This window comes from Leptodactylus fuscus, chromosome 4 (assembly GCF_031893055.1).
Source record: "Leptodactylus fuscus isolate aLepFus1 chromosome 4, aLepFus1.hap2, whole genome shotgun sequence".
Classification (NCBI taxonomy): Eukaryota; Metazoa; Chordata; class Amphibia; order Anura; family Leptodactylidae; genus Leptodactylus; species Leptodactylus fuscus.
In genome coordinates, this window is record NC_134268.1 from 77,664,704 (window position 1) to 77,689,930 (window position 25,227).

At 44.6% G+C, this 25,227-nt stretch overlaps 1 protein-coding gene across 1 annotated transcript in view; it reads left to right on the plus strand.

Moving 5' to 3' along the window:
* The window catches only part of MC5R (melanocortin 5 receptor), a 55,954-nt gene that overhangs the window by 13,192 nt on the left and 17,535 nt on the right, over positions 1-25,227 (plus strand). The window contains exon 2 of the mRNA XM_075270707.1: positions 22,105-22,218. The gene's annotated coding sequence lies outside the window, so the exon portion shown is untranslated. The remainder of the gene's footprint in view (positions 1-22,104; positions 22,219-25,227) is intronic.

Consider the following 25,227-nt stretch of genomic DNA (forward strand, 5'->3'; position numbering starts at 1 on the left):
TGTGCGGGCTTTCATATGTCTTGCACTGAGGAGAGGTTTCCTTCAGGCCACTCTGCCATAAAGCTCTGACTGGTGGAGGGCTGCAGTGATAGTTGACTTTGTGGAACTTTCTCCCATCTCCCTACTGCATCTCTGGAGCTCTGCCACAGTGATCGTTGGGTTCTTCTTGACCTCTCTCACCAAGGCTCTTCTCCCACGATTGCTCAGTTTGGCTGGACAGCCAGGACTAGGAAGAGTTCTGGTCATCCCAAACTTCTTCCATTTAAGGATTATGGAAGGCACTGTGCTCTTAGGAAATTGAGTGTTGCAGAAATTCTACTTTAACCTTGGCCAGATCTCTGCCTTGCCACAATTCTGCCTCTCAGCTCCTTGGGCCGTTCCTTTTGACTTCATGATTCTCATTTGCTCTAACGTGCACATGAGCTGTGAGGTCTTACAGATGTGTGTCTTTCCTAATAAAGTCCAATCAGTTTAATTAAACACAACTGGACTCCAATGGAGGAGTAGAACCATCTCAAGGAGGATCAGAAGGAAATGGACAGCATGTGAGTTAAATATGAGTGTCACAGCAAAGTGTCTGAATACTTATGACCATGTGATATTTCAGTTTTTCTTTTTTAATAAATTTGCAACAAATATACATTTCCGTTTATTATCTGTCAAGATGGGGTGCTGAGAGTACATTGATGAGAAATAAAATGAACTTTTTAGATTTTAGCGAATGGCTGCAATGAAACAGAGTGAAAAATTTAAAGGGGTCTGAATACTTTCCGTACCCACTGTAGTCAAGCATTGATCTATAAGGAGCTACCTTCTACAAAGTGGTGCTGGCATGATTTTTTTTTCAATGAAGAGATAAAGAGAACAAGGTCATTAAGTGCAACTGCATTGAGATTCACTGGGTGCTCAAGACGTTTCATTTGTCCATATATTTCACTTGTAATGTTACATTTCATACATTTAAAAAAATTGGACAACCATGTAATATATTGTCTGACTTTTTGTCAGGGGATGAGATAACCACTTTTCTAAATACAGTGCAGCTACCTTTCCTTTGTTCCTACTTTAAATTATACATGGACTCTGTCTTCTGAAGCAATATATTAAATCAACATATAAATATAGATTATGCATAAAGGATTTATGTACGTGTTATGCTTGTCAGATCTGAAATTATGAAATCATCACTGAAAGACATCACAACTAACCTCTGTGCTAGTGTAATACTTTCCTGGCTGTCAGGTGATAAATAAAGATGAGTCTCTATCATTATGGACGTTTTTCATACAGATAATACAGGAGCATTTTCCAAGTCTGATTTTGAAATGCCTTCGCTTGGTATTGATTGCTACAAAATAGTTTGACATCATTTGACCTATATGTGATCCATACATTATATTCTAAAGCATGCTTTGGTGTGTTAAGTAGGTCAAGTATTTCAGCTACTGTACTACTTTATGTTGTAAAAGTTTTGTCCAAGATGCATTGTCGAAATTATCCTACTGTTCTTCTATTATCCTTACATAGTGTGGCAAAAAAGGAACAGTTAATACTCCATCACAAATATATGGTCATTGTGCTGGCACTGCCAAAATACAGACGTGTTCCTGCCGTAACTGCCGGGGATGGACAACACTGATTCCTGGCAGGTTAGCTCTTTATATACCATGGTCAATGACAAGTGGTTAGACAGGGGGAAGACCCTTGTCTTCTGCAGTGAGATCACGGGGTGCCAGGGTTTGCCATCACAGCTGAAGGACTGACCATAGTTTCTGACTGGGTCTAATACACTGAATGTCTTTTAAGCACTGAGATGTACAATACCGTGCCATACAGAAGTATTGCAAGTAATGCACAGGTTCCCAAAATCACAAGTGCCTGTAGGTGTAAAAAATAAATAAATAAATAAATAAAAAAATTATTGTTAAATTTTTAAAAAGGTAAATAATCAATTAAAATATTGCACTATTTTCCTAGCACATAGCTGTAAGGGAATTGCTAGTTGGACTATTCCTTAGTGTTGCTTTTGGAACAATGGAAGAAGGGAAAGACAGAGACGGTGAGCCCTAAACTTAACCCAGCCTCTGTACCTACCTGCTTTCCACACTGTCCTAGTGACAGGAGCAACTTGGCAACGGTCCCTTCTCTGAAATGAGTGTCACATAGAACAAGCTTAGCATGGACAAAGTCTAAGGACAGAGGATCAGTGGACCAATGGATGTATTTTTTTAACATGAAAATTAAAAGTTACATTTTATTTTAATTCTAATTTTTTGTTTGGTTGCTGATCATTTTTACTCGGATGTGTTAACTATTTTCTGGCCTCAGTGTTCAGGTGTTACCTGTTTGTTTTATGCACCTTAAATCAGAGGTGTGGATTTCAAATCTGGACATTGTTGGTGAGCTATACCCTTGTCTTGCTCTGAGACTCATACAAATACAATGTGAAGGCAGATAAGGTGATCAAGAGCCACAAAAAGCATTTGCTGGACATTTGGAAATAGATGTTATAGTTGAAATCCGAATAAATGGCAATACAGTAATAAAAATAGCAATAAAGTGTGAATTATTAGTTGTATTTTCAGCGTAATCTCAGCTTAATTAAGAAGCACTGACTGTGACTTTGTTCTAATGCCTTAATGGTAAATACATTTTTAATGTAGAGAAGCTCACTTAAGCGTTACTTGTTCAAAATGTATTCTAGTTTTTATTTGTTACAAAGCAAAATAAAAACAATTTGTATATTATAGATTTTAATTAGCCTAATTTACATATCTGTTTACAATATTTTATGTTAGGCATCTCCAAGTCTTTTTATAAGAAAACCTGTAGGGATACCCCACAGCACCTCATTTTAATCAGTTATACAAAAGAGCCTTTTGGGGTATGCATTGAATGCTTTGTTTGGAAATAATAACTATGAAAGGAACACATTTGTAAGCAGAAGCTTGCAATGAAAATAATTGGCAAATACCCATTATAGTACTAAATCTAAAAGTAATTTGCTTAGTTCCATAAAAATAAGGTAATTTGGACTTGATTTTATGTCCAGGCACATTTATTAGTTTGTCTTATTGTGTGATATTTAGGAACATGTTTTCCACTAGCTGGGGTTTTTTATTTGAACATCTCAAGATTCTAATATAATTGAAACTACAGATGCAGCAATCTTTAATACTACAGTAAACAAGAAGTTAAAGGGGTTGTCTCATCTCAAGGAACTTATCTATACTGATAGCTTATGTAAATTGAAGACTTTTCCTAAATATATTGCTTTAGAAATTCTGCTTTGTTTGCCTGCTATGCGAATTTATACCTTCCATTGTTTACATAGCTTTGCTATAACCACAGACCTATAGGACAAGTGACATCACTTACTCACCACTCTTGCTGGCAAGACAATCATTCAGCTAAATGCAGTTTGCTCATAAAGCCAAGTCTGTTATCTCTCTATGTAAACACACAGATAACACTGAGCCTGTTCTGTACAAGCATCTGCATATTATTTGACCTGCATAAGCGTTCTGTTTCCCGTTCATTCAGAGGTAGGAGGGAGGGGGAGAGAAATACAGAAAGTGAGAAGCAGACACTGCACGCAGAGTGCTGAGACACTGAGATAGGAAAACCTCTTTAAAGAAACAATAGCCATATGGCTTAACTGGACTTTTTTCATTGGCTTTTAATGACTTTTGTGATCACACTGCAGTACGTTACATACAGATTCAAGTTAAAGACTGCTACATCTGTATCATAGGACAATACTTCCAAGATCAGCTGCAAACTTAGTCTTTAAGCTGCTGATCTGTTTGGTTACCTTATTCTTGTTCTTTCCCACTTCAAAAACTCTTAGGGCTCGTTCACATCTGCGTTCAAGGGGTCCGTTCTGCAGGTTTCCGTTTCCTGCATAAAACAGAGCAGGATACGGAAATCTGCAGGATTCTCTCTCACACATTCATTTGAATGGGACAATGCAGTACTCTGTGTCCGGATTAAAAAATCCGGTTTCGCGGCGGAGAGCATAAAACGCTCACCGCTGCTCACAGCCGGACCCGGTCTGTGCTTTGCGTCTTCTGGCATGCAGAAGACGGAAAGCACAGAACGGAAGGCTGAACGAAGGTGTGAACCTAGCGTTAGGAATAGTTTAGGAATAGATAAAGACTTAATTCAATTGGTACAAGAACCTTGGTCAATACATTAAAATGCAACTATTAATAGGTTCTACTAAGTAAGCATGCCTATCAAACTATACATGCAACTGTATGTTCTGTGTCTGTGGTGGGGAGGGCTGTGGAGGACAGAATATAAAAGAATGATTCACGCAACTCTATGCTTGGACAGCTAATTATAAGATAATAAGATAAGATAATCCTTTAATAGTCCCACATTGGGGAAATTTCAGCATGTTACAGCAGCATAGTAATACAGGTACAGGATAATACACAGTAATATAATACATACGTAGGCACTAGAGATGAGCGAACACTAAAATGTTCGAGGTTCGAAATTCGAATCGAACAGCCGCTCACTGTTCGTGTGTTCAAACGGGTTTCGAACCCCATTATAGTCTATGGGGAACATATACTCGTTAAGGGGGAAACCCAAATCCGTGTCTGGAGGGTCACCAAGTCCACTATGACACCCCAGGAAATGATGCCAACACCTCTGGAATGACACTGGGACAGCAGGGGAAGCATGTCTGGGGGCATCTAACACACCAAAGACCCTCTATTACCCCAACATCACAGCCTAACAACTACACACTTTACACATTCAAAAAAACCTCTATCAAAGTGGGAAAATACCTGGAAACCTTCTTTACTCCCCAAATGGATGGACACAAACCCCAATTTAAGCTCAACAAACAGTAACAACCACCCCTTTAAATCACGTTCCCCATGACAACCACGGATGGAATAGACAATGGGAAATCCAAAAGCCCTCACCCTTAACTGTCATTTTGAGTGTGTGTGTGTGTGTGTGTGTGTGTGTGTGTGTGTGTGATGTGGTAAGACCTTCCAAAATTCACTTTTCTAGCCCTTAACATGAGCCCTTCCAAACAAAGTTACAGGACCTTAAGCTGAACTACCAGCAGAGATTGAGGCCCTTGGTATGAGTAGAGCTTTGCACCAGCAGTGTTTTTGGCACTTAGGGTGAGTTGAGCCTTGTACCAGCATGTGTCCCTTAACATCAGGCAGGCCCTAAGTTCTGCACTTTGCACAAAAGTTCCACATTAACTAGGCTGAATGGTACAAACCTTAGTAGGCCCGAGAACCAGGAACAGGTCTTGCAATGGCTGTCGGATAACGCTTAAAGCACATTGTCCACCAGCCAGTCAGCCTCTACCTCCTGTTACCCAACAGTCTTGTCCTCCTTCCACCCAAAATTCCCAATCTTCCCAGAACAATAACCCCAACTGTCCCTGCTCCCCAGAGCTGTTCTCCCTTCCTTTGACTGTACCGCAACCTGCCCCTCCATTTCGCGATTCCACGGACCTAACAGACGAGTATCTGTGTCCAGATGCTCAAACACTAGAGTCTCCTCCATCTCCGGTCGATTTGGTGGCAGATGACCAGCAACCCACCCTCATCGACGACGATGAGACGCAGTTGCTGTCAGGGCAGCCAGTTGACATGCGCATTGTGCAGGAGGAGGAGGCGAGACAGGAGTTTGAAGAGGAGGTGGTGGACGACGAGGACACCGACCCCACCTGGACAAGGCGGATATCAAGCTGGGAAAGTAGTGTGGATGTTGAGGCAGGTGCAGCACCAAAAAGGGTAGCTAGAGGCAGAGACATGTCCAGAGGCAGAGGTCAGCTGCTTTGCCGAAGCCAGGCCAGACCCGGAATGTCCGAAGATGTTCCCTTTTGTACCCAGCCCAGAAAAACTCCCCCATCGAGGGCACGTTTCTCGAAGGTGTAGAGTTTTTTCAAGGAATGCGCCGAGGACAGATATAGTGTCGTCTACACAATTTGCCTCTCGAAATCGAGTAGGGGCCCTGAGAAGAGCAACCTGTCCACCACTTCAATGCACCGTCATTTGGAATCCAAGCACTGGAATCAGTGGCAGGCAGCAACGGCAGGACAAACGTCGCCCGCCGTTCATGCCACTGCCTCTGCTCACAGTGCTGGCGATGCACTCCAGAGGACGAGCCAGGACATCACTTCATCTGCCTCCGCCACTTTGTTGACTTCTCCCTCATCCTCCCCTGTTTCTGTCTTATCTCCTTCTCCTGCACCATCAAAGGCACTATCAGGCGCTTCTTTACAACAACCCACCATCTCTCAGACATTGCAGCGCCGGCAGAAATACACCGCTAACCACCCACCCACGCAAGCCTAGAACGCCAACTTCGCTAAACTGCTGGCCCAGGAGAGGTTGGCGTTCCGGCTTGTTGAAACTCCCGCCTTCCCGGACCTGATGGCAACTGTGGCACCTCACTATGCCGTCACAACTTCTCCCGGTGTGGCGTCCCCGCCTTGCACCAGCACGTGTCACTCAACATCAGGTGGGCCCTTAGTTCCGCACTTTGCTGCAAGGTCCACTTGACCACTGACACTTGGACAAGCGCCTGTGGTCAGGGATGCTGCTTATCTTTAAGGACAGGCAGGGTGAATGTGGTGGAGTCTGGTCCCGGGGTGCAAACAGAGGTACCCTATCTCCTCTCCCAGGCCAAAATTCATGGCAGGAGTAGACTGAAACCCTACGACGCTGCAACCTCCACCCCAGCTACTAGCGGCAAACGCTAAAACACTGGTGTGGGGAGACGTCAGCAGGCGGTGCTGAAGCTCATCAGCTTGAGGGACAGACAGCACAGTGCCTCCGAGGTCAGGGATGCCATCCTGGCTGAGATGGCATTTTTTTTCCCTGCTACACCTGGGGCCTGGCATTTTTACGCCTGTGATAATGGCTGGAACCTGGTAGCGGCTCTGGAGCTTGTCAGCCTCCAACACGTTCCATGTTTGGCCCACGTCTAACCTAGTGGTGCAACGTTTTTTGAAAACATACCCAAATGTACCGAAGCTACTGTTGAAAATGCGGCGCTTGTGCGACCACTTTTGCAAGTGTACAGGAGTCGCTGCTAGCCTAAAAACACTCTAGCAAGGCCTACATCTGTCCAAACACAGGCTGTTGTCCGTCATTCACACACGCTGAAACCCTACAATACCATATCTTGAGCAGGGTGTGTGAGCTGCTCAGACCTTTGATGGAGTTCCATCTACAAAACCCAAGGGTTCCTCAAAGTCAGCTCCCAAAGTTTCTGCACCATGAGTTTCCAGGGGTGGCAGAGTTATGGCTAGGGGCAGAGGCATGGATAGGGATGATGTCTAGGGGCAAAAGCAGTGTGGATGTGGAGGCAAGCTAAGCAGCAAAAACTGGGGGTACAAGCTAAGGCATGGGCTGGGGTGATGTCTAGGGGCAAAAGCAGTGTGGATATGGAGGCAAGCTAAGCAGGGAAAAAGGTGGCTAGAGGCAAAGGGATGTCCAGAGGCAGAAGACAGCTGCATGACAGAAGCTAGACCTGAGCCAGCAAGGCCCAAGATGCCCTCTGTTCTAGCTTCCTTAGAAAAATTCCCCCATCGAGGCCACGTTCCTCGCTGGGGGAGATAATTTCTAAATGTATAGGTCGAGGACAAACTGAGTGTGGTTTACACACTTTGCAATGCGACTCCCCATCTCCCAGGCCTTTCATTCCAGGCTAAAGTACAGCACAACCCACCCACATGCCCAAGGCTTCAACGGCCTCATCTCAAAAATTCTGGCCCAGGAGATGTTGGGGTCCCGGCTTGTGGACACTCTGCCCTTTTTGGGCCTGCTGGCTACTGTGCCACCTCACTGTGCCATCCACACCAGCACTTTTCCCCAAACATGAGGCGGTCCCTAAGTTCAGCGCTTTGCCCAAAAGTTCCACGTGACCAGCTATGAATGGACAAGTGCATGCGGACAGGGACGCTAACTTTTAATCTTGGCACAGTGGTTGAATGTACTTGAGGCATGGACCGGGTCGCAAAATGTGGTAGACTGACTTGTCTCCCCACACAACATTCCTGGGAGGAGGGCTGAAACACCACCCTCCTCCTCCGCTGTTAGATTGACCCCAGCTACGAGCTGGAAACGCTGCAACACTGGTGTGGGGAGACGTCAGCAGGCCGGGCTGAAGCTCATCAGCTTGGGGGACGGACAGCACACTGCCTCTGAGGTCAGGGATGCCATCCTGGATGAGATGGCAATTTGTTTATCCCCGCTGCCCCTGGGGCCAGGCTTTTTTGTCTTGTTGGAGGGCTCTGGAGCTTGCCAGCCTCCAACACGTTCCATGCCTGGCCCAGGTGTTCAATGTAGTGGTGCAACGATTTTTAAAAACATACCCCAAATTAGCAGAGATAAGGGTGAAAGTGGGGCACTTGGACACCCACTTTCCCAAGTCTACAGTACCTGGAGCTAGCCGCAATACACTCCAGCAAGGCCTACATCTGCCTGAAGCACCTACTGTTGTGCGAGGTCACCACACGCTCAAACCCTAGATACTGTATGTTGAGCAGGGTGTGTGAGCAGCAGAGACCTTTGATGGAGTACCAGCTACAAAACCCAAGGGTTCCTCAGAGTCAGCTCCCTCACTTTCTGCACCATGAGTTTCCATGGGTGGCAGAGTTATGGCTAGAGGCACAGGCATGGATAGGGGTAATGTGTAGGGGCAAAAGCAGTGTGGATGTGGAGGCAAGCTAAGCATAAAAAACTGGGGGTAAAAGCAGAGGCATGGACTGGGGTGATGTCTAGGTGTAAAAGCAGTGTGCATGTGGAGGGAAGCTAAATCGACAAAAAAAGCTGGGGAAAAGCACAGGCAGAAACTGGGGTGATGTTTAGGGGTGCAAGCATTGTTGATGTGGAGGGAAGCAAAGCATAAAAAACTGGGGGTAAAAGCAGAGGCATGGACTGGGGTGATGTCTAGGGGAAAAAGCAGTGTGGATGTGGAAGCAAGCAAAGCAGGGAAAATGGTGGCTAGAGGCAAAGGGATGTCCATAGGCAGCAAGGGCAAAGATGCAAAACTCTCCCCTGTTTCAAGAATTTTCCTGACTTGTCTCCCCACAAAACATTCCTGGGAGGAGGGCTGAAACACCACCCTCCTCCTCCTCCGCTGTTAGATTGACCCCAGCTACGAGCTGGAAACGCTGCAACACTGGTGTGGGGAGATGTCAGCGGGCCGTGCTGAAGCTCATCAGCTTGGGGGCCAGACAGCACACTGCCTACAAAGTGAGTCATGCCATCCTCGATGAGACGGCAATGTGGTTTTTGCCACTGCACCTGGGCCCAGGCATGTTGTCATGTGTGATAATGGCCGTAACCTGGGATCGACTCTGTAGCTTGGCAGCCTGCAACATATTCCATGCCTGGGCCATGTTTTTAACTCATTGCTGCTAATCTTTTTAAAAAGGTACCCCAATGTTCCTGAGGTACTGGTGAAAGTGTGGCGCTTGTGCGGATAGTTTTTAAAGTCTATAGTTGCCGCTGCTAGCCTCTATGCACTCCTACAACGCCTGTACCTGCTGGAACAACGGCTGTTGTGCGACGTCTCCACACTGCTGGCACTAAACATATCATATGTTGAGCAGAGTGTGTGAGCAGCACAGACCTTTGATGTAGTTCCAACTCCAAAACCCTCGGGTTCGTCAAAGTCAACTCCCTCAGTTGCTCAACCATGAGTGGCCATGGGTGGCAGACTTATGTGAAATCCCATCCCATCCATTGCACTGGACACGAAACATTAGCATGCGCTCAGCACAACTCCGGATATGGCAGCTGCGTTAAGCAGGGTGCAGGGTACAACACAGACCAGGCCCGAGCACCAGGAACAGGTGTTAGAAATACTGCAGCATCCGCCATTTCCTTCCAATTTTGGGGTTTTGGACCCGCCACCGACTTGTCTGGACCTCAGTGGGGATCATGAGACACAGTTGCCATCAGGGCAAGCTGTGGTCATGTGCGGTTTGCAGTAAGGGGGCAGTGCGCAATTGGAAGAGGAGTTGGTGGATGACGAGGCCACCGACCCCACATGGACAGGGGTGATGTCTAGGGGCTAAAGCAGTGTAGATGTGGAGGGAAGCTAATTCAACAAAAAAACAGGGTAGAAGCAAAGGCATAAACTGGGGTGATGTTTAGGGGCTAAAGCAGTATAGATGTGGAGGGAAGCTAAGCAGCAAAAACAGTGGGTAGAAGCAAAGGCATACAAAACTCTACCCTGTTGGAAGACTTATTCCTAGGTCTGGAAAACGTTAATGGCCCCCCCTGGACAAATTACTGCCACTCAGGGGCCTAGTGTCACCAGGAGGGACAAGTATAGGCGCATGTTGTGGGAATATCTGGCCGACACCAGCTCTGTCCTCTCCGATCCCTCTGTGCTCTACAGCCTACACTTATTTTCTCATCTTTTTTTCTGCACTGCACATCTCTTGCGTACTTCCTTTGGGATCTTAGAAGTGGTGGTCCACTTCCAAAGGTGGTAATTTCAGTGCTGGAGTTGTCAATAGACAGTGTAACGGGAGTAGCTGAGGTATCGCTGTCTTAACCACTTTTTGGCACAAAATTAACTTCCAAAGCCAAGTATGGTGCAAGTGTATGATGCAAGGACACCTACACACCTATCTCTGACACATTGGGGAGTTCACCCTCATGCGCCCTTTTGGCCTGCACCATCATGCGCCTCTTCCCAGCCACTCCACATCTCCCAAGCTTTTCATTGCAGGCAGAAGTACAACACAAAACCACCTCCATGCCCAAGCCTTTAACAGCCTCATCGATAAACTGCTGGCCCTGGAGATGTTGGTGTTTGTTTATGCTTCTGGATACCCAGGCCTTCCGTCAGCAGATGGCAGCTGGGGCACCTCCCTATGCTGGGCCTAGCCGTTACTACTTCTCTTGGTGTGCTGTCCCTGCCTTGCGCCTGCATGTGTCCCATAACATCAGTCGGGCCCAGAGCTCTGCGCTTTGCTGCAAGGTCCACTTGACCACCGACACATGGACAAGCACCTGTGGTCAGGGATGCTGCAGTGCTTATCTTTAATGACAGACAGGGTGAATGTGGTGGAGTCTGGTCCCCGGGTGCAAACTGGAGTGGCCTATCTCCTCTCCCAGGCCAAAATTCATGGCAGGAGTAGACTGAAACCCTACGACGCTGCAACCTCCACCCCAGCTACTAGCGGCAAACGCTAAAACACTGGTGTGGGGAGACGTCAGCAGGCGGTGCTGAAGCTCATCAGCTTGGGGGACAGACAGCACAGTGCCTCCGAGGTCAGGGATGCCATCCTGGCTGAGATGGCATTTTTTTTTCCCTGCTACACCTGGGGCCTGGCATTTTTGCGCCTGTGATAATGGCTGGAACCTGGTAGCAGATCTGGAGCTTGCCAGACTCAAACACGGTCCACGCATGGCCCACGTTTTTCAACTTGTTGGTGCCATGTTTCTTTGAAACCTACACCATGGTGCCTGATATACAGGTCAAAGTGGGGCCATTTTCGTAAGTGAGAACTAGCCTCTGCTAGGCAGAAAACATTCAGAGCACACTCCTCTCATCTTCGCACCATTGGCTGGCGGAGGAAGACGAGGGGGTTGGAGTGGCATCTGATGTCCCTGTCCCACACGAGGCTAGAGGGTGCACTTCAGTGCATCCCATTGCTTCACCACAAATGGTGTGAAGGGGAGTGGAAAATGGAGGAAATGGAGAGTGACCCTTACAGTTGGGGCCAGCAAAGGCATGCCAAGTAACACACTGGCACACATGGCTGACTTCATCTTGGGTTGCTTTTCAAGAGTCTAACACATATTTCACATCATTGAGAACAAATAATACTGGATTTTTACAAGCCTCGAACCCCGGTCTAGGTCTAATGTCTGTTCCTTTCTTATATTAGGGGAGAGGGAAAAAAAATTACTTCAGTGATACGTTTAGCGTACATAGACTGACTATTAATGTGTATCCCACTTAGTGTTGTTAGGGTTACACACCGTCACAACCTGGCTAAAGCTTCTATAGCTGTTAATAAAGTCAACATAACTTTACGGTATCCAAAAATACAGCTGGTACCGACAGAGAGCAAGACAAATGTCAACCAAAGCTGTGAGCTCTGAACACCCACAGTGACTTTGGCGTCATCATCATTATAAGGGAGCGGGTGGTAATAAATAACTTGGCAGTGCCTAAAACCCAAAAAGCTTATACAACTATATTTACATTAAGATACACAAATGACACTTTTTAGTAGCATGTCATGAGACAAGCTGATAAGATCTTCCTTTGTGCAGTGCTATTTGAAAGTTAAATGCTGCCTTTATTTTAATTCTGGAGAAGGTGCAGACATTAGATCTAGAACATGTTGTCTTCATTGTCCAAATCCTCTATATAGGTAATGTGTTTTTCGGGCCGAGCTGTCTGGGAACGAGCTGGTGCAGCACTGACAACCTGGGTGAATATGGCAAGAGCCTGAGATGTAGGGTGAATGAATCCCCAAATTATTTGGGGAATTTCCACTCAGAAACTGGCACTATATGGCAGTGGCAGGACTTGAAGGTATTTGTAACCCCAATATATTCTTTGCATTCCCAGTCAGACAATGGCACTATATGGCAGTGGCAGGACTTGAAGGTATTTGTAACCCCAATATATTCTTTGAATTCCCAGTGAGAAACTGGCACTATATGGCAGTGGCAGGACTTGAAGGTATTTGTAACCCCAATATATTCTTTGCATTCCCAGTGAGAAACTGGCACTATATGGCAGTGGCAGGACTTGAAGGTATTTGTAACCCCAATATATTCTTTGCATTCCCAGTCAGACAATGGCACTATATGGCAGTGGCAGGACTTGAAGGTATTTGTAACCCCAATATATTCTTGGCATTCCCAGTCAGACAATGGCACTATATGGTAGTGGCAGGACTTGAAGGTATTTGTAACCCCAATATATTCTTTGCATTCCCAGTGAGAAACTGGCACTATATGGCAGTGGCAGGACTTGAAGGTATTTGTAACCCCAATATATTCTTTGCATTCCCAGTCAGACAATGGCACTATATGGCAGTGGCAGGACTTGAAGGTATTTGTAACTCCAATATATTCTTTGAATTCCCAGTGAGAAACTGGCACTATATGGCAGTGGCAGGACTTGAAGGTATTTGTAACCCCAATATATTCTTTGCATTCCCAGTGAGAAACTGGCACTATATGGCAGTGGCAGGACTTGAAGGTATTTGTAACCCCAATATATTCTTTGCATTCCCAGTCAGACAATGGCACTATATGGCAGTGGCAGGACTTGAAGGTATTTGTAACCCCAATATATTCTTGGCATTCCCAGTCAGACAATGGCACTATATGGTAGTGGCAGGACTTGAAGGTATTTGTAACCCCAATATATTCTTTGCATTCCCAGTGAGAAACTGGCACTATATGGCAGTGGCAGGACTTGAAGGTATTTGTAACCCCAATATATTCTTGGCATTCCCAGTCAGACAATGGCACTATATGGTAGTGGCAGGACTTGAAGGTATTTGTAACCCCAATATATTCTTTGCATTCCCAGTGAGAAACTGGCAATATATGTCAGTGGCAGGACTGAAGGTATTTGTAACCCCAATATATTCTTTGAATTCCCAGTGAGAAACTGGCACTATATGGCAGTGGCAGGTCTTGAAGGTATTTGTAACCCCAATATATTCTTGGCATTCCCAGTCAGACAATGGCACTATATGGTAGTGGCAGGACTTGAAGGTATTTGTAACCCCAATATATTCTTTGCATTCCCAGTGAGAAACTGGCACTATATGGCAGTGGCAGGACTTGAAGGTATTTGTAACCCCAATATATTCTTGGAATTCCCAGTCAGACAATGGCACTATATGGTAGTGGCAGGACTTGAAGGTATTTGTAACCCCAATATATTCTTGGCATTCCCAGTCAGACAATGGCACTATATGGCAGCAAAAATAGTGGGTGTATATAGCCCCAATTCTATTGCTAGGGGACTTGCAGGGTATTTCTGGGGTGAAGGTGGGGGGGCACACCGTTGGAACGGGGATCGGGGGTATATATAGGGTATACGGGAATACACTGTCAGTGTATTCCATTCAGGATCCGGGGAAAGCTGGGTTGCGGCGATTGAGCCCGTCAGTGCCACGTTACACTGACAAGCTTCTCCCTGGAATTTAGCTCTTACAAGAGCTGTTGTTTGTCTTCTCCTTCCTATCCTAGCCTGTCCCTGCCTACCCAGAATCTAAGCCCTAGCTAGCTGGACGGAAACCTCCGTCCCCGGTGAATTGCAAGCTCAGAATGATGCGAACCTGGGCGTCGCTGTTCTTTTAAATTAGAGGTCACATGTTTTCGGCAGCCAATGGGTTTTTCCTACTTTTTTCAACGTCACCTGTGTCGTAGTTCCTGTCCCACCTACCCTGCGCTGTTATTGGAGCAAAAAAGGCGCCAGGGAAGGTGGGAGGGGAATCGAGTAATGGCGCACTTTACCACGCGGTGTTCGATTCGATTCGAACATGCCGAACAGCCTAATATCCGATCGAACATGAGTTCAATAGAACACTGTTCGCTCATCTCTAGTAGGCACACATATGCTGAGAAGAGAAGATATACTAGGAGTCCATAGCAGCTAAGGAAAAAACGGAAGAGAAAGAAGGAAGACTTCATGGTCATCGTCATAGTCATTAGTTCTCTGTGTGGAGTTATCTACGCTTGATTTGATGTAGATTATTCAGCCTGGTCATGGTTGGAAGGAAGGACCTGCGATAGTGCTCCTTCTCACACTTGGGGTGAAGCAGACGGTCACTTACAGTGCTGCCAAGTCCCATCAGGGTCCCACACATGGGGTGGGATTTGTTCTCCCGCATGGAGGTCACCACAGACAGTATCCTTCTGTCACCCACCACATGTACTGGGTCCAGGGGGCTCCCCAGGACAGAGCTGGCCCTCCTGATCAGCCTGTCAAGTCTATTTCTGTCCCTAGTTGATATACAGCTCCCCCAGCAAGCCACACCGAAAAAGATGGCTGAAGCAACCACACAGTTGAAGGCGGCCCTAAGAAGTGGCCCCTGGACTCCAAAGGCCCTCAGTCTCCTGAGCAGGTAGAGCCTGCTGTGGCCCTTTCTGTGCAGCACCTCCAGGTGATCAGCCCAGTCTAGTTTATTATTGAGGATTACGCCCCCAGATACTTATAGGTCCTGACTATCTCAATACATGTTATACATTATACATACTGACTTTCACATTCTGAAGAATGAAATAATACACATACAGTGTGAATTAAGTCATATTACTTACTATAGTTTATTCTGTATTAGTTTTTATGAATTAACACAAAGTTTCAAATTTGTTTTAATTCACTGCATAATTTGTACTTTTTTATATTTACATGTTTTGATAAAGGACATACAAACAAGGCGTACTTATGGATCTTTAAGAAAAAACAAGTCTCGCTATTAACTGGACAGTTGACTATGGAATTTTATGGTCTTTGAGGACTGTTGCATCGCTATTTATGACAAATTAAGGAGAAAAAAGATTTTGAGTTAATTTCACGCATGGAATTTACATTTAGTATCTTTTTGGTGGAACTTTTATCATCTGCTGCAACTTGGTGTCAATGCATGTAAGGGAAACCATCATTAAACTAATAAGATTCTTTGGACATATGAAACTTAATTTAACTTGCACCAAAATGATGGGAAGAGAACAATATGAACGAAAGAAAGGGCTCATGACTTTGGAAGGTACCACATCATGACCTGAGCTGAACCCGATTAAGCATGATGAAGGAAGAGAATCCTGTAATCAGCAAATAAATCTGTCTGCAGTAAAGGTCTAGAAAACCATCTATCAGCATCTGATGAGCTCCACAGGTCCTAAACTACAGTGTAAAATATTTCTGATTACTCTTTCTAAGTTTTATTACATACTAGCAGGAGGACCCGGCCTCGCACGGGTGTATTTCATTTTTTGTTTGTGTAGTGGCCCAATAAGAATTGCCCAGTTTTGCACGCATGTATTTTGTATGTTGTTTGTATGTGTGTCTCTGCCCATGACTTCGTCTACATGTTGTTGGCGTCGATGATCCGCCTATATTCAGCAAATTGCTGCCATCGATGGTTTGTCTGCTCCGGCGTTTCAGCAGCTTTTAAACGGTCCTGGTACTGAGCTTGTTCCTCACACCATGCCTGTGATTGTTCTGGCATTTCAGCAGCTCGCTGGGACGCCATATAATGACCGTGCTGTTGGCATTGATAATCTGCCTGCTCTGGCATTTCGGCAGCTGTCAAGTTGGAATGCTGCTGAACTTGTTCCTTGCGCTGTGCACGTGATTGTTTCACTCGCTGGGACGGCATATAATGAGCATGTTGTTGGCGCCGATGATCCGCCTGCTGCGGCGTTTCGGCAGCTAAGCTGGCCTCCCACTGAACTCATTCCTCACACTGTGCCTGTGATTGTTCCAGCATCTCAGCAGCTCTCTGGGACACCATATAATGAGTGTGTTTTTGCGCCGATGATGAACTCTGTTGACTTCTGGCTACGTTCATAGCTGTCGTCGTTTTAGAATTTTGCAATAAATTAGATTTTCTTTTTCCCTGTAAATTTAAAAACAATTCCTGAAGGATGCATATTTATGTACAGAGGGACACATAGCAATACAATTTTAGGTGGGAGGGTGTAAGGTTTTTGGTACACAAATTCATGTCGTGAATCATTTACTGGGATAAGAAAGTAGCCTATGTTTTAATCGAAGTTACAAACTATCTACGTGCCAAATTTCATTCAAATTCGTTTAGCCGTTTTTTGCGTGATTGACTAACAAACATCCAAACTTTCACATTTATAATATTAGTAGGATAGGATAGGATATTGCAAAGTATTTTCATCCAGGTATTAAAAATAATCCTTCTGTTTATAGTTATTTTAGTATGTCCAGTTGCTTTTGAGTTTGAACATGGAGAGAATCTAAAATAATGGTTATTGGAGTATTTTTGCAAATACATTTGCATATTTTGTTCTGCACTATATGGTAAAATGTATGAAAGGGCGTCTGCCACCACCAAAATTGTTTCTAAGCTACCTTTATTGTTATTATTATTTTTTTTAGACTAGAATAGATTATTGATTATTAAATGCCCCCTCACAGTATAGCACTACACCCAGTACTGTCAGGAGGGGCGTTCCCAGCTAGACTGTCAGGAACGCTTTCTGACAGTGAAGACCTATGGGTTTCGGCACCAACAGTTCTTCACCTGGGGCACATAACGGGAAAACTGACACTGTGCTGAATTCAGTGCACTGTCGGCTTTCTAGTGGTATATAAAACCGCATGTGCCCCAGGACATGAAAGGTCCTCTTTAAGGGATGAGGAAGGAGCTGATGAATGTTCTAGCTTTGGAGGCAGCAGGAGGTGTTCAGGGCTTGTGGCTTGAAGGATAGGGTAGAATCAAAGGCTACCTCGAGTCAATGGGCTTATGGGACTGGGGTAAGTGTGGTACCATTAACTTTGATGGTGGGGGAAGATGATCTCCATTTTCTACATATTGAGTTTTAGAGGAGAAGGAGAGGAAGGAGACTGTGGCTGCTAGACACTCTGGTGCTCTATGCAACAGAGTGGTAATGTTTGAGCCAGAGAGATACATCTGCATGTCATCTGCAAAAGAGTGATATTTAAATCCATGGGATTCTATGACTTAGCAAACGCTGAGGGTTTAGATGAAGTACAGTAGGATCCTAGGACAGAGCCTTGAGGGACACTTGCAGAAAAAGGCTGTTGTGAGGAGGTGATGTAAGTGAGAGATGCTGAAGAGATCCATAAGAGAACACAGTCTGTGATGCCAAGGAATGAGAGAATTTGTAACAAGAAGGAATGGTCAACTGTGACAAAGGCAGAGGAAAGATCTAAGAGGAAAAGAACACAGTAGTGCTATTTGGCTTTGGTAGTTAGTAGGTCATTTGGGACTTTGGCTAGGGTGGTGTGGTGTCATCAGAAGCCTGACTATATATATATAGTCAATGAGTAAGTTGGATTAGATAGTGGTTCAAAGTGGACATATTGTTGAAGGAGTTTTGAGGCATACAAGAGCAGTGAAATGGAGGGCAAGTTGGAGAGGATAAGTCTAGGAATGGGTATGACAGTGCAGTGAAAGGTAATACTGGTTAGCGATAGATTGAGGAGATAGGTTAGTGTAGGGGTAAAGAGGTGAGGTTAGGGATGAGGTGTGATTGAATCAGGTCCAGGGCACAGAGAGATAGAGGTATAATCAGGGGTTGATCTGTCATGACTGCTATAGTTTGAGAGTTTTTTTTGCAAAAGTTAAAGGGGTTGTCAGGGATAAATTAAAACTTTACCCCTAAGCTAAACCCCATCCTCATCTGACCACTCCAAGCACATTTTCTAATTTCCTGGTGATGTTCCATTTCATTGTTTACGGAGATGGGAATATATCAGTTCTTCTCTCCCCCCCCCCCCCCACCCACCCATCGCCCTCATACTCAATGCTGACTTCTTCTGCTGGCTGTCGCTTTCTTCACAAGGGAGCAGGAGCCAGTGCCTGCGCAACAGAATGCCAGCAGAAGCAAAAATAAGCAGCGTTCTATTGCACATGCATGACTTTTGTTGGCATTCTATTGTGCAGGCACCAGTTCCGGATACCAGGTGAAGAGGGGACAGCGGTACCCAAAAGTCATCTCCAGGATGAGAAGGCAGGTAAGTATGATGGGGTGGAGAGGGGGTTGGGGGCCTGAATTAGGTAGCTAGGTTGGTAGATAGGTCTTATAGTCCACGGTCTAACTAGGGAAACTTGGGGGAAGGGATGTTGTGAGGGAGGAAGTGAAATGGAGGATCTGAGTGAACTGCAATGCATCATGGTAGTTGTAGGCTAAGATAGCAGGAAGCTACCCATGTAAACTGATGCAGAGGACACCAGGAGCTCCCAGAGAAAGCCAGAAATCACTTAAAACTCTGCTAAAGGTACTTGGGTGCAAGTATTAATGCATTGATAGCACTAACAGAGCTTTTTATAAAAAAAAAAATAAATAAATAAAAAAATGCCTGGAAAACCGCTTTAAGTGGGGACTAAAATTCACAAACATTGTTGCATCTTCTTCCACTGTTACTCTACATCTATTTCATGTTAATTAACCAGATATATAATTGCAACATATGGTGGGTTTTACATGTTATCTTATTGTTATGCTGCATTATGTAATGTAGTTCCAGCTACAGACGCATGAACTAATATGTAAATACTAGAGATGAGCGAACACTAAAATGTTCGAGGTTCGAAATCCGATTCGAACAGCCGCACACTGTTCGACTGTTCGAACGATTTCAAACCCCATTATAGTCTTTGGGGGGAAATGCTCGTTTCAGGGGTAGGCAAAATTCAATAAAATTATACTTACCAAGTCCACGAGTGACGGTCGGGCTGGATTTTCCTTGAAGTCTTCTCCCGGCGCAGCTTCCCCGCGACGTCTTCCAGCTGGAATTCACTCTGCCTAGTCATCGGGGCCTAGGCAGAGCCGACTGCGCATGCGCGGACATGCGCTGTTGGCTCTGCCCAGCCCGACGCCTGAGCAGAGCCGACTGCGCATGTGAGGGCATGCCCGCGCATGTGCAGTCAGCTCTGCCTAGGCCGGATGCCTAGGTAGAGTGAATTCCAGCTGGAAGATGCCACGGAGACGCTGCACGGAGAAGACTTCTAAAGGTAAGAGAAGAACCAGCGTTGATTGGCAGAATGTATAGCATTCTGCCAATCAACGCTGGTTCTGCATCGAACCTTAAACTTCGAACAGCTAGTAGTGTTCGATTGAGTACGAGTATTTCGAATATCGTAGTATTCGATTGAATACCTACTCGATCGAACACTACGCGCTCATCTCTAGTAAATACCTTTACTGAGCCATTGAGCCTTTGTGTGCCATAGAAAAGCAAGTCATTATTCCCAGTATTGGTACTATTTGCCTATAGTTAAAATAACTGCAACATGTTAATCCTGCAACAATACATAACAGTTACAGCCCGTAGAAAACTGTCAGATTTAATGTAGAATGTTAATAAGTTTGTACTTAGTCTCATCAACGGCACAACATATGGGGATACTCCACCTAGCAGGCTGATAGGATAGGGGGAAATTTTAGTAAATGCCTAAACAACATATGTAGTTCCCAAAGGGTGCATGCACACGATCTAATGCGGCACTGATTCTTGCACGATAACTCGTGTAAAGATCAGCACTGCAAAACAGAATCCCACTGACTTCAATGGGTTCCGTTTAGTGCGCATAACACATTGAAATCAATGTGTTAAAAGCCTCCTATTGATTTCAATGTGTTGTAAATGGAACCCATTGTAGTCCGTGGGATTCTCTTTTGCAGCGCTGATCCTTACACGAGTTATTGTGCAAGAATCAGTGCCGCATTACATCGTGTGCATGCACCCAAACTCTGCCCCTGTGTATTTTACATTTTCATTAACCGGCTAACTAAAGAGATTCAGTGCCATATTTATAGATGCCCAAATCCCCCCCCCCCAGCTATGGCACAATTATATTATCGTCATCATTTGCTCATTTCTGAGATCTGTAATGGTAATTGGTCAGCGGTAGGACACCACTACATACTCTATTTTGAACATATTTTGTTCAGGTTTGCTGATTCAGTTTTGAAGTTAAAGCTTAGGATGGATCATTAAGAGAACAAAAATTATAGAGGATCGGTCACCAAGTTCACAATGCTAAATTATATACATATTGTATATTGTGAGAGAGTGAAGGGTGTGGTCTGGGAAGACAAGTATGTCCCAGCCAGGCAGCTTAAGGATGTTTGGTAAAGACTCACACCAGGGAGGTCAGCTGATTAATCAGGCCCTAATAACAGTCTGAGTGTAAAGACTAGCAGGGTGGCACCACACAGACAGAGTTGGACTGTCTAGACCGGACCTCCAAAGCAGGTACTGTGCCACTCGTTGTTGTTGCCAAGGTGGGAGACTGGTAGCCAGTCTCCTGTATAGTTAGGGAAAAGTTTCCTTACGCCATATAATATGGACTGCTCATGCACTATGGAGCATATTATACTGTGCAGGGGCCACTGTGGAGCATTATAGCATTAAACTGGGCAGGGGCCACTGTGGAGAATATTATGCTGTGCAAGGGCCACTGAGGAGCATTATACCATGCAGGGTCCACTGTAGAGCACATTATACTGTTCAGGGACTACTGTGAAGCATTATACCATGCAGGGGCCATTCTGAGCATTATACTATGCAGGGTCCACTGTGGAACATATTCCACCATGCAGGGGCCACTGTGGAGCATATTATACCATGCAGGGGCCTGGGATTACAGGTAGTAATGCCCACAGTCAGAGGGAATATTGAACAGTTCAGCGCAGAAGAGCAGGCGTCATCATCTCTACAGACCCGGCATCCAGCATAATAGCACAGTAAATGTCTGGATGGGTTTGCACCACCAGGGCATCCTCTCTTAAAAGTCCAGGGCACTGTCGCTGCAGGAAGTGGGCGATGCTGCGACCCCATTCCTCTGACCCCAACACACACGTTCGGACTATAAGACACCTCCCACCTCATTTTCTTCCCAAATTTGGGGGGAATAAAATGCCTCTTATAGTCTGAAAAATAAGGTTTATCTCTCAGAACAAAAAGGATGCAAATACAAACTATTTTATTGAGTGTTTTATTGTACAAAAGTAAAAAAAACTAAATATAATTTATATTGCACTGACTCACTGAATAACTTAACATGTCATTTATACAGCACAGTGAAGAAAAAACAAAAGCCAAACCACCAAACATTGGAAATTTCTGCTTATTTTCTGTCCCCCAATATAATAAATGCTTCAATGTACCCAGAATGGTTCCATGGTTTTGTTAATGGAAAGGTAAAAAAGTTATGGCTCTCTGAAGACAGAGATAAGTACAGCAAGGCAGCATAATGAAGGCCAAAATTGGCTACCTCATTAATGGGTTAATAACCAGGCTTATCTGTCTTGGGATATTTGTCTTTAATATTTGTCTGTCTACTCCCCTGAATCAAAAATTCTTTCTGTTTTTTTTTTTTTTTTTTCCCAGGCTTGCCAACAGTACTACTATATGCGCAGCTTTCATCCTGCTGGCATTGTACTGCTCCACGATGATCTGGTCAGTGATAATTTGCTACTTCCATCCTCTAACACTGAAATACAGGTGAGGTTCACCCACAGTTTTCAGTTCCATTGTCTTCCTCAATGATGGTATAAAAGATACTGTATATATTTGTATATATAGCAGCAGGAAAAACAGGAATAAGCGTTTTGGCCTCCCCAGATATTCTCCATAGGGGTAATAAATGGGGTCCAGGGAACCAGGGTGTATATTAGTATTAAAGCCGAACCACTGCAGGGAATGTATTGGTAAGATTTATTATGTCCCAAATAACTGAGCACAAAATTTTCTGAAGGGGGAGGAATAAGAGAGGGGTCTGCATAGTTTTGGGGAGAGAAGGCCCTATCAGTTTTACCAGTGTCCTAAAGTATATGCAACTGAGGTCTGAAATTGATTCCAGGAGAACAAGGTGGTGTTGAAGGAGTTCTGCATTGATGATGACAACAGCCCCGTAATGAGGCAGATTCATTAAACTGGTTTAACCCCTTCCCGTTGATGGCATTTTTTGATTTTCGTTTTTGACTCCCCTCCTTCTAAACCCCATAACTTTTTTATTTCTCCGCTCCCAGAGCCATATGAGGTCTTAAACTTTACGGGATAAATTTCTGTTCATGATGCCACCATTAATTATTCTGTATAATGTACTGGGAAGCTGGAAAAAAATTCAGAATTGGGTGAATTTGAAGAAAAAGTGCATTTCTGCGACTTTCTTACGGGCTTCACTGTGCAGCCAAAATAACATGTCCCCTGTATTCTGTGTTTTGGTACAATTCCGAGGATACCAAATTTATATGGTTTTATTTACATTTTAACCCCTTAAAAAAAATCCAAAACTGTTAAAAAAAATTTTTCTAAAAGTCGCCATATTCTGACAGCCGTAACTTTTTTTATACGTCCGTGTACGGAGATCCCGAGGGCGTCTTTTTTTGCAGGGCAGGGTGTATTTTTTTGTTCTACCATTTTCAGGAAATGTTATTGCTTTGATCACTTTTTATTCAAACTTTTATCAGAATCAAAACAGTGACTAATTTTTCCACTACGGTATTTACCGTACAGGAAAAATATTTTTATAGATTTGTAGAGTGGGCGATTTTGGACACAGGGATACTTAACATGTACGTGTTTCACAGTATTTAACTACTTTTATATGTGTTCTAGTGAAAAGGGGGTGATTTGAATTTTTAATACTTTTTTAATACAAATTTTTATATTTTTTCTTACTTTTTTTTTTTTTTTGCATTTATTAGACCCCCTAGGGGTCTTGAACCCCAGGGGGTCTGATCACTAATGCAATGCATTATAATGCTAATGCATTGCAAAAAATCATCATTTCTTTTGCAGGCTGCATAGACCAGCCTGCAAAAGAAAGAGAAAGCAGACCGGACGGGAGCCTTTACAAGGCTCCCGGCTGTCATGGAAACGTGACGTCGGCCCTGGAGCATGCTCCAGGCATCGGCGATCACCGGCAAAATGGTGGCACCCATGCGCCACTGGGAAAATGGCACCTCCGCCGCATTTGACCGCAGTGTCGGAGGAGTTAATGTCTCCGATCGGTCCGGGGACCGATCAGAGACATTACCACCAATTGTCTACTTCGTAAAGCAGTACACATCTAGAAGGGCCCATGGAGCGCTTGAGGACAGAGGATAATTATTTGGGAGTCAGGGACATTTGAAGTCCTGCCTCCAATTTTTGCACATACGAGGGAAGTTGAGTGCCCAGTTCATGCAGAAGGTTGGAGTTAGGAGCAGAGAGGTGTCTTGGCGTACTTTGCTTCCAGAGGAAAAGCTACTCAAGCCGTGAAATAGTGCAAATGTGATACTCCTGCCTCAGTGCTCCTAGGTATAGTGCCTTAATAGATTGATAGGTTAGAAAATTAGTCTGGAAGGAGAGGGGGTGTTGTGTGAACTCAGTAAGACAAATAAGCCCCATTAATTAGTATGGAGTCATAAGGTAGCTGCCCAACATGCTTCAAGCAGAGTCCAAAAACTTTGATCCTGATAGGATTAAGTCTTGAACGGACATGAGAGGGGAGAGGCCTGGCGACAGAGAAAGTAGTCGCCGCACCCACTGCCATGAGTCAAAGACCGCTGATGTTAATACATTAGGAGCGAGGACTTCCTTATCCATGTGGCAGGAAAGCCATACTATTGCTGTAAGGGGGTTTATTAAATTTTTTTGAGCGTTATTTTGTAGATTCGTATTAATGTGATTTTTCCTGTTCTAAGATTCATTTACAGGAGCTATCTTTGTTGTTGCTTTTCTTCAGCCACATCCCTTCCATTCTCAATATGCTGAATCCCAGAGGACACTGGTTCCTCTATTTCCAAATCCTCCAATACTACAAACCTATTACTAGACGTAATCCACCTAATTTGTTCTGTTCCTACAACCTATATTTCAGGTGACTTGGGTAATGGGGGACTATTCTCTGCAATGTGTCTTGATAGATGTAAGAAGAACTCGTCTCCAAAATCTTTTTCACACCAGAGAAGTTACGACCTCATTAAATATTTGCTAGTGTCGTCTATTATACTCCCTATATGGTAACTTCTCTTATAATCTCACATTTTTTTCCTTTCAATAATTTCTTCATGCTTACTGTTACAGTTCTGTGTGTATATATATATATATATATATATATATATATATATTGTAAGAAAGTGACAGGAAAAGTCCTGGAAGGACGCTATATCTCCCCCAGAGTCCTCTCATATGTGTGGTAAGTGAGGGCTTCAATAGCTGTAGCAAGGCATCTGTCAGTTAACTCTTCTCATCCCACTGCAGGAAGGAGCTTGCGTGCACAGGTGGGAACAGTTAGGCCTAATCACAGGCCTATAAAGCCTCTCAAGACTTCTGTCCTGGGCAGTTCCTGGGGGATGAGTGGTGGAGCCAGGTCCTGTCCATGAAAACTGGTGAGACCAGTGGGTGCTCCACAGCTTGTATTTCTTATTGATTTGTTTTGTCCGTGTGGTTGAAGCAAGCCACACGTATAGACAGAGTGTTTCTGTGTAGTTAGTCGCCTAGCCGGGCAGGTATTTGTTTCTGTTT